At 41.1% G+C, this 9,906-nt stretch overlaps 1 long non-coding RNA gene across 1 annotated transcript; it reads left to right on the top strand.

Annotated features, from left to right (window-relative positions):
* Positions 1 to 21: 21 nt before the first annotated feature.
* Positions 22 to 2,447, top strand: LOC131920622 (uncharacterized). The gene is made up of 2 exons (XR_009381728.1): positions 22 to 1,213; positions 2,087 to 2,447. It is a non-coding gene; the product is annotated as an uncharacterized LOC131920622 (long non-coding RNA).
* The last annotated feature ends 7,459 nt before the right edge of the window (positions 2,448 to 9,906 follow it).

Genomic DNA, 9,906 nt, shown 5'->3' on the forward strand with positions numbered 1-9,906 from the left:
GGGATCCTTCTATTCTGTTGTTTAAATGTTTGTGGTCTCTTAGACCTTGTAGAATGAAGGGGTCCTAAGGTACAAGGGAGATGAACCTTGTTTGTCATTTTACAGAAGGCAGAGGTTGAACAGCTTGAAGAAAACCCCAGGGCTCTCAAAACCTCTTGGTGGGAGCGAAAGATATGTGCTCTTTGTGAACTATCCAAGCGCATTTTTGTAAACGTGGAGCATTCGGGCTAAAATAGAATCTTGGCTACATTTTCTCTGTCAATGGCCTGAGAGAAGGGAGCACTCTCTCATCAGGCCCAGGGATGGAAAAGCTGGCGCCCAGCCTAGAATGGAGATTTCTGAGTTTCAGAGAAACGGTGCAGGGAGAACGTCCCACGAGAAGCGGCTGATCAGTGCAGTGTGCCTTTGCTCAAACACGCTTTCCCAGCTGAGCCCCACCCCTCCACTCCAACCCTCCCTGGCTGTTTTCTGCTCTGTTGGCTCCTCTGTGGCCTCGTTTTGGTCCAATTCTGCTTGAGGATCTTACTGTGCAGGGTTTCAAAGTAATTCTGCAAATGTGCACACATCTCCTGATTTATGGACCAGAAGGCAGGGGAAACCTGTCCAGCATTAAGCGCATTCGTGAGAACAGACATTTTATAACAGCTGATTAACTGTGTGCCAGGCCCAGTACAAGCACCCTGCAGATACTAACATACCTCCTTCTCCTCACAAAAAGGGGTGTGTATGTGCTGCACTTGTCAACATTCTACAGACAAAAAGACTTAGGCACAAGATATTACATAACTTGCTCAAGCAATGGAGTCTGTATTTCAGGTCTACTTTGTGGTGCCGGAGCTCATTTGTAGGCACAATATTATAGCTCACACATTGCCTATTTCCTAGGGTCCCCTGAAAATCAGACAGAACACTGACAAGGGCATCCTTTAATGATCCAGCACATCAGAACTAGAAATGTTTGAGTATGCTTTTGCTAGATGCTTCTGACCCCCAAGTTACAATGGAGAGGATCTTGTATTCCTTCCTTTTCTCCCTGTTCCTGCCCTTTCTCCCCTCCCCCCAATCTCTTTCTCCCTGGTTCCTCCCTTCTTCCTGATTATTTGTCTTTTCACATAGTGATGTTGATTTGCTTTCTTAGGTGAAGAAATGTTGCAAGCTTATCAAGAGTCACCTGACTGGAAGGCCCAGCTTGAACAATTGTAGCAACATCCTGGTGTGTTTCTTCCCTCACATCCCAGGGCCAGCCCAGTCTGTCACATGACCATTGTATAGTAACACATGCTTAAGATAGTTTGAGGGGCTGGAAAGAGGGCTAAGTGGGTAAAGTGTTTGCCATATAGGAATGAGGGCCAGAGTTTGGATCCCCGGACCCACAGAAAAGAGAGTCAGGTGTGGTGATAGGCTGTAACCCCAACACTTGGGAGGCAGAGAAAGGTGATCTCAGGGCAAAATGGCTAGCTAGACTGGAAGGAATTGGTGATCTGCCAATCAACAAGAGACCCTGTCTCAGTAAACAAGGCAGAGAAAAACTGAGGAAGATACAATATTAACTTTGGTCCTCTCCCCCCCCCCCCACACACACACAGAAAGAGAGAGAGAGACAGAGACAGAGAGAGAGACAGAGAGAGAGACAGAGAGAGAGACAGAGGCACACATGCATGCAAGCACGTGTACATATGTTCCCCACTCACATGTACTCACACATATGTGAATACACATACACATATGCATGTATATAACATGTATACACACAAATAAATTAATAAATACAAAATGAAACAGTGTGGGCTAATTCATATGGCCCAGTCTACCAAAAACATAAAGTGAAATGTTTATCATTAGAATATACAGAAAGCTGTTTTTTTCCCTCTTGATCTTCATAGCAAAATCATTTCATTAACTTACGTTTGATGTGCTCTGAACCTTGCTTCACCTGTTTAAGGGAACATGAAAGAAGAAGAAACTTTAGTATGTCAGTTTTGGCATGTTAGAGACCTCTCCTCCTTACATGTACATGCCTCTCCAGTGACAGTTTTGAAGATCACTGGTCCACTGATGTGCCTGTCTCTTTAAATTCTTGATCCAGACCAGCTACCTCGAGTGGACTCTTTTCAGAAGGGGCTTATCCAGTGGACCGGGAGGTGTAGGGTATAAGTAGATGTGCTAGCAGAGCTCTGGAAAGTGAGCATTGCAAATGACACCATTGGCCTGGAAGATGGAGATGATAAAGAGACAGCAACTTCAGCAAATTAACAGGCTGAAAGTCCAGAATAGAAGAGGAGTTGGCTTCACTGAATGGCTTTGGCCTTTTTAAAAAAAAAATTGGTCAGACTATTGTTGATGTGCATGTTATTTCAGTTAATTGGAATCAAGAGCTGAAGCCTGCAATACCTCATGTATTGTTTAAATTTTGTCTTCATTTCCAATAAAACAAAGCGGTAATCGTAGAGCACTCTGTCAGCCTCTTAGCTGCTCTGTGTATCAGAGGACCTCCCTACACACACTATAGGATTGTTCCTCCGCAAGGCTGCAGGGACTGTGACTTGGCTCTGGATCACATGTGGTTCTGGGAGATTTCAATTCAGGAGCTAGAACATCAAAGAGGCAGGGCCGGGGCAGAATCCATCCTGCAGAAATCAGTGACAGGCACATCAGTCCTGTGACAGGCCTATCCATGGTACCATCACACATTAGAAGCATGGCCTGGCATGTGTGTCAAAAAGTGGCAGGAATGGTGTCAGCCACGGAGTAGTCCTTCATTATAACTTGGGAGTTATTCCTGATTTATAGTTGCCAAGTGCTACTCCCTGGCTTGCCAGAAAGTTTCTAGAGCTTTTCCAATTAAACCACTTAAAATAATGCTACAACTGATTCAGCATTGCACTCTCTTTCTGATTTCAAGATGGCAGCTGGGAAGCCCTTTGAAGTATATTCCGTCAGTATCCTTGCTAGGAATGATAGAAAAAGTTAAGGATAAAAAGTTACAGCACTTGAAAATGAGATAAACACTTCCTGGAGTGTGTGAGCCATCCTTAGAAGAAAGGCTGGGCTGCATGCCAATCATTATGACTGTATAACAACCAGCCACAAAAGTCTCCACGTCATTCTGTAATCAACATTCACTGGTCATGTACAAGTCTGAAGATTGGTTGGGTAGCATGGCTTCCAGTGAATGGAAAGAAGTTGTTGGGGACATAGCTGATCTAAATGGAGCCTGGTCTTTGTTGGCTCCAGGCAGCTTTGGTTCAGATCTTTTCCACAGGTTTCTCATTCTCCTGGGAGCAGTAATTGTTCAAGGCATGTTCTTCTCTTGGGCACATTTAAGAAGACACAATGAATTGTGCCAGACAGCCACTGCCCAGATTAGGCTTATAACACCTCATTGGCTGATGCAAGTCACCTGACCAAGTCCATCAAAAGCCCAGTGTTCCTATTCATTCCCTGGGGGTTATGAGAAGAAGTAATTATTAAGTGACTCCTAACCTCCATGGTGAACAGTGTGTAATGCCACAGAGCATGACAGCTATAAATGATGTTTGACACAGGGGAGAAATGGAGGCTCATTAAAAAGCTGGTGGAAGGTGGGGAAAGAGACTGCAAACCTAGAAACTGGAAGAATGTGTGTGTGAGGAAACAGGGTGGATAATAAAGAATATTCTAAATTAAACTTTAAAATGATTTAATATTGAGAAAGAAGGGAACGGAATGATTTTAGAACAGACTGTGGTACAGAGTAATGAAGCAGAGAGCAAATACAATTGGAGATTTTGAAAATGAGAACAGCAGTTGTAGAAATGGGAAATTCAGTCGAGATCCCCCATGTTAAGGGTGAGTGCAGCTAACAAGGGCATGGTGAGCTTGAGTATAGAATTGACACATCATAGGTGAGTGTTGGATAGGAGTCTGAGTGAACAAATCAAAATGGAACCTACAAGAGCATGTATCCCAGCATCTCCAAATCTTCCACCTGCACAGTGCTTCAGTATTGTGGAACTTGTTAAATTATATCTGAATGTCAGGTACAATCTTTATGCCTTCCTTTCTCTGTCCCTTGCAAGGCTCACATGACTGGCTGCCCTTTACCCACTTCTGCCCCTCCACAATCCTTCCTCAGTATTAGAGCCAGAGAGATAGTTACAGCACAAATCACCTGTTTCTTTTTGAATCATTTGACTAGGCTCCTGTCGCATTCACTCAAGGGTTGAACCCCAAATTTGTGCCATTGTCCAAAAGCCTCCATGTGTTGAGAAACTGGAACCTCACCTCATCGCTTTTCTCATCATTACCTTCAGTGGGTCCCTCAAGCCAAGCAGAATGTCTCCAGACTTAAAACTGTGGCAAGAGTTACTTCTTCCCTTTGGGACACTCACAGCTCTTCCCTGCTTCTGATTTGCTTGGCAAATTCCTTTCTCTTGAGCAATTAACCTCATCTCAAATTTATCTTGTCACTTCTCCATCCTTTCAAGCTGGAATCTGCCTTCTTCATGACCCACTCCCATGACACCTGTTGATTCTCTATTGCATCACTTACTCACAATTAAAGTTAAATATTGTGTGTGTGTCTTCCTCAATGCCTCTTTCTCTAGGGAGTAAAAGATACTCGAGGGTCATCTTTGTGACACATTTTTTTCCAGCACCTAACAACCTCATATTGGGCACAAAACTGCTTTTCAAGAAATATAGAAGAATCGCTATTTAAATACCAGGCTAACTCAACTGTTCTGTGAATATATGCCACATAACTACAGAAAGAAGAACTAGGGAATTTTCTAGGGTTTGGTTTCATGAAAGTTAATTTGTCCATGAACCTAAGGTGAGTTCTTATGTAACTGATTTGTGTGGTCCTCATGTTGAGCTTTATCAGTGGGTCAATGTTCATCTCAGTAGAAACAAGCTAGGGATCCCCCACCCCCGTTAATGAAAATACCTCCATTGTCTTCCTGTTCATGGTGTCTATCACAAACTTAAGGATGCCAAGAGCAAGAGCATGGCATTCCACATAGCAAGGGGTTGCATGTCTGCAGATTCATGTGTCAAAATTCTAAACTCCAATATGGTCATATGAGGTGTAAGGGCTTTTAGAACATGATTAGGGGCTCCCCCATGACTACTGCAATTAGTGCCATTAGTAGAGAAGAGACAAGTCCTAGCATGTGAGAGGATGCTGAAAAGATTAATGCATGAGGAAGTGGACCCTCACTAGATACAAAATCTGCTGGGGCCTTGATCTTGGCCTTCCCACTCTCTAGAACTATGAAAAAGAACCTTCTTTGTTTATAAGCCATTATGTCTTTAGAATTCTCTTATAGTAGACTAAGTGTACTACAACGTGGTTCAAGAAATGTTTTGTTGCCTGTCTAATGTCCTGTTCTCTTTCCTGTTGTTCAGACCCATCAACTTCAGGGTCAAGAACCTTCTAGGAAGAAGCCAAGGTCTAGTTTTAGGTTTGAGTGTTGATACGCTATAGTTTTTTTTTTCCTCTTAGGGGTCCACTATACAGCTCCCAAATAAATACATGGAGACTTATTCTTACTTATGAATGTCCGACCTTAGCTTGGCTTGTTTTTAGCTAGCTTTTCTAACTTAAATTATCTCGTTTCTCTTTAACTATGTTTGCCTCTGGGCTTTTTACCTTTCTTTATTCTATATATCTTTCTTTCCTTCTTACTCATGGCTGGCTGTGTGGCTGTGTGGCTGTGTGGCTGTGTGGCTGTGTGGCTGTGTGACTGTGTGGCTGTGTGGCTGGCTTCTGGCACCTTCTTCTCCTTCTCCTTTTCTCTCTCCTCCCCTCTTCTTTCTAGATTTCTCCTCCTACTGATATTTTCTGCATGCCAGCCCCACCTATTCCTCTCCCCTGCCTTGCTATTGGCCGTTCAGCTCTTTATTAGACCATCAGGTATTTTAGACCAGCAAAGTAACACAGCTTTACAGAGTTAAACAAGTGCAACATAAAAGAATGCAACACATCTTTGCATCATTAGACAAATATTCCACAGCATAACTAAGTGTCGACACATTTTAAACTAATACTCCACAGTAGTACATTTCAATTGAATCTAATGGTTATGAAAGCATTCCCAAAGAAAACTGAGAACTCAGGGGAAGGAAAAGCATGCTCATACTTTGTTCAACAAATGCAACCGCTCTCAGGATATTGTTGAGATCACTTCTGGTGATTTTCCTGTGCCAGGTGGATTGTTCGGGCACATAGCATTTATAATGCCATAGACCCCCGGACCTTGCCTATTTGAAGTACACAATAATATTTTTTCTAATCTATTACTCTTAATTACTTTGAACTAGCTTCATATTTCATTAAGAAATTTGTTTTTTGACTAACATGAACAAGTTACCATTTACATGTTTTCCATGATTACAAAACAAAACAAAACAAAAAACAGTAAACCAGTAGGGCGGTGGTGGCATACACTCTTAATCCCAGCAGTTGGGAGGCAGAATCAGGTGGATCTCTGTGAGTATGAGGCCAGCCTGGTCTACAGAACAAGTTCCAAGGCAGTCAAGGCTATTAAACAGTGAACCCCTCTCCCTCCAAAAATGAATAAATAATAATAAAAAATACACTAAACCCAGGGCTTAAATGAGCAGGCATGCATTCTTATAGCTGTAGGAGCTAAAAGCCAAGTTCATGGTACCAGGAGAGCCATATTCTGTCTAGAGGCTCTACAGGATGGGCACAGTGAGGTTTGTCTTGTGTTTCTGGTATAGCTGGCCACCTCTAGCATCCTTTGGCTTGTAAGCACATCTTCCAGTCTCCGCCTGCATCATTGCACTGCATCCTCTGCTTGTCTGTCTCAATTCTTTTTTTAAACAATTATTTTTATGTCACATTTATGAGTGTTTTACCTGCATATATGTACATTATGTGTGTGCCTGGTGCTTGAGGGGGTCAGAAGGCCTTGGACTCTTGAGACCAGAGTTATAGACAGTTGTAAGCCACCTTGTGGTTACTGAAAATTGAACCCGGGTCCTCTGGAAGAGGAACCAGTGCTCTTAACTGCTGAGCCGTTGTTCCAGTCCCATCTGTCACATTGCTCCTTGATTCATTCTTGATAATATTTTTTAAGGTAAAAAAATAACTGATTAGAAAAATGTGGTACCTTGTAATACACATTGAAGTTGAATACTTTCTCATATTTTAATTAATATGCATTTTATTTTGGCAAACTTTCTGTTTTTTTTTCCATTGCTGACTGATGTATAAAAGACTTCGCAGTTTTCTTGTCAGTTCTTCTCATTTCCCAGTTATTCTCCCTTGTCTGCTGGTTTATCACTATCATTATTTTCTTTTTATCCTGCAAACACTCTAATTGGTATGTGATAGTTTGGAAGGGTTCTTTGCAAAATGTGAATTGATTTTGTACAAACACAAATCTATCAGAAGGGCTATGCTTGTGCATGAGGTCTGTCTGCCTGTGTTTCCGTGGTCTGTCTGCCTGTGTTTCTGTGGTCTGTCTGTCTGTGTTTCCCTGGTCTGTCTGTCTGTGTTTCCCTGGTCTGTCTGTCTGTGTTTCCCTGGTCTGTCTGTCTGTGAATCCATGGTCTGTCTGTCTGTGTATCCATGGTCTGTCTGCCTGTGTATCCATGGTCTGTCTGCCTGTGTTTTCCATTGTGAAATTCTGTCATTCCTGAAAAAAAAATAGTTTTCTCTCTAAAAGAAGGGAATTGAACTGAGCCTGCTTTTAGTTTTTATTTGTATATATTCATCAGAAATTCCTTTGGTACGTGGAATGATATTATTATTTAAATATATCTTGTTCCACATTGTTGGCTGACTGTCCCAGCCTCACTTATTGGCTAGCCTTAGCTTGTCTAGGAATTAGTTTGTGATAAAGTCTTTACCATAAATTATAAAATGACACATATTTTTCTGGGTTATTGTCCTTGATGCTTTTTGTGCAGAAATGTCACACTATTTAACTAATACGGTGTTATAAAATACATTAGACTTCCTCATTTAAAATTCATAAATATTCCTTTAGTTTTGGAGGTAAATTGGAGATTCGTTTTGTTAACGGCAGGATTCTTAAAAATAGTTTAACACCAAGCCACACATTAATTTAAGCTTTAGTGATACTCAGCTCTGCCATTCTTGTCATATAAGGCTTCTTATATCCCTCTTCTTGGTGTCTTGCAGCTTTATGTAGGTCACAGTTTGTTTTAGAATCATTTCAGGATTGTTGCTACTGGAAATAAGAATTTTAAAAACTCTCTTATGAGGCAGGAAGGAGGGTTCAGTGGTAAAGAGTACTTGCCGCTTTTGCAGGTGACCAGTTTGGTTCTCAGTAGCCACGTCAGGCTGTTCCTAACCATCTGTAGCCACCCCCTGTCAGAGGATCTGATGCTCCCTTCTGGCCTCTTTAGGCACTGAGTGCACATGGTCCACATATAGACGCACAGACATCTACAAATATATGTAAAAATAAGCAATGAAAATCTCTTTTCATTGCTTTTGATAATCTTATTTATCTTACATCCAAATTCATGAATGTTAATAGATTCCAACCATTTACACATGTGCATTTGTATTTTTAAAAGGAATTTAAGTACATGGCATATAAAGATAATTTTCTATTAAATGTTCATCTTTTCACTTTACATCATTTTCCTTTGCTTAGGATTTCTCAAGCAATGCTAAATTTATTGATTAAAAGCTTGTTTTTTCTTTTTTCTTTTCATTTGTAGCAGACAACATCCTAAGGTGACCTCCCAGTGAGTCACATCCTTGCATAATCAATCTCTAAAACAGTTCATTCTGCCTCCTTGAAGGTGGCATCTGTAGCCCTTCTAACCAATAGATACAGTAAAGGTCATGAAAGTCATGTCTTTTCTAGGATCTGTCACATGACAAAGACAACAAAAAGTCTCTTCAATGATTGTATTTGTTTAAAAAAAAACAGAAAACACTTGCACGCTGATTCTTTTTCTTAAGCCAACTAAGTATTGTTAGTAATTTCAAAATTCCAAGTCCCTATTATAAGAATTGTGCAGTTGGCTAGACATGCCCCTAATTCTTCTGATCTCAGAATTTAGATAGAAACAGGCAGGAAGACTTGGAGCTGGGGGCCAGCAAAACGAAAAACAAGAAAATAACTTGCTGTCTTGATTTTTGATTTTATTTTTTCTCTAAGTGGCTGCCAACTATTAGCATAAAAATACCTTGTTTTCATGCTAAGCAGGTTTTCTTATATTCCTGCTTACAGTTTTAAAAGAAGAAAAGGGTTATGAATTTCATAAAGTGTTGTTGCACCATTTCTTCAAATGACATAGTTTTTGCACCCTTGGCCTGTTGATGTATTACATGATGATAATAGTTTTGTTGCCAGGTGGGTGGACACCTGAAATCCCAGCACTTGGAAGGCAGAGGCAGATAGATCTCTGGGAGTTTGAGGCCAGCCTGGTCTACAGAGTGAGTTCCAGGATAGCCAGGGCTACAGAGAAACCTTGTCTTGAAAAACTGAAAAGAAAAAAGGGAATAGTTTTGTTATTTGCAAATGAAAGTTCCGCATTATGCAGTCCTGGTTCTGATAGACTACACACACACACACACACACACACACACACACCCCTGAATTATGCTTAATATTTTATTTTTAAATTAACAATGTATTTGTTTGCCATCAAGTGTTAACATACAGAAGCTATTTCTTTTTTCACACAAATCTTACTGTTTTTTTGAGGGGAGGCAGGATCTTTGTAGTTGAGGCTGGTTTCAAACCCGTTCAGTTCCCTCACTGGTTGTGGATTCCCATCTTCTTGACTCAGCCTCTTGAGTGTAGGAATGATAGGCATGGGCCCCATAATTAGCATAATGATTCTTATATGAAAGAATATTATGATCCAGAGGCTCAGGACAGTATAAAAACTTGGGCCATTCCTTGATGAAGG

The sequence above is a fragment of the Peromyscus eremicus genome, chromosome 10, assembly GCF_949786415.1.
Source record: "Peromyscus eremicus chromosome 10, PerEre_H2_v1, whole genome shotgun sequence".
In the NCBI taxonomy this organism is placed as follows: Eukaryota; Metazoa; Chordata; class Mammalia; order Rodentia; family Cricetidae; genus Peromyscus; species Peromyscus eremicus.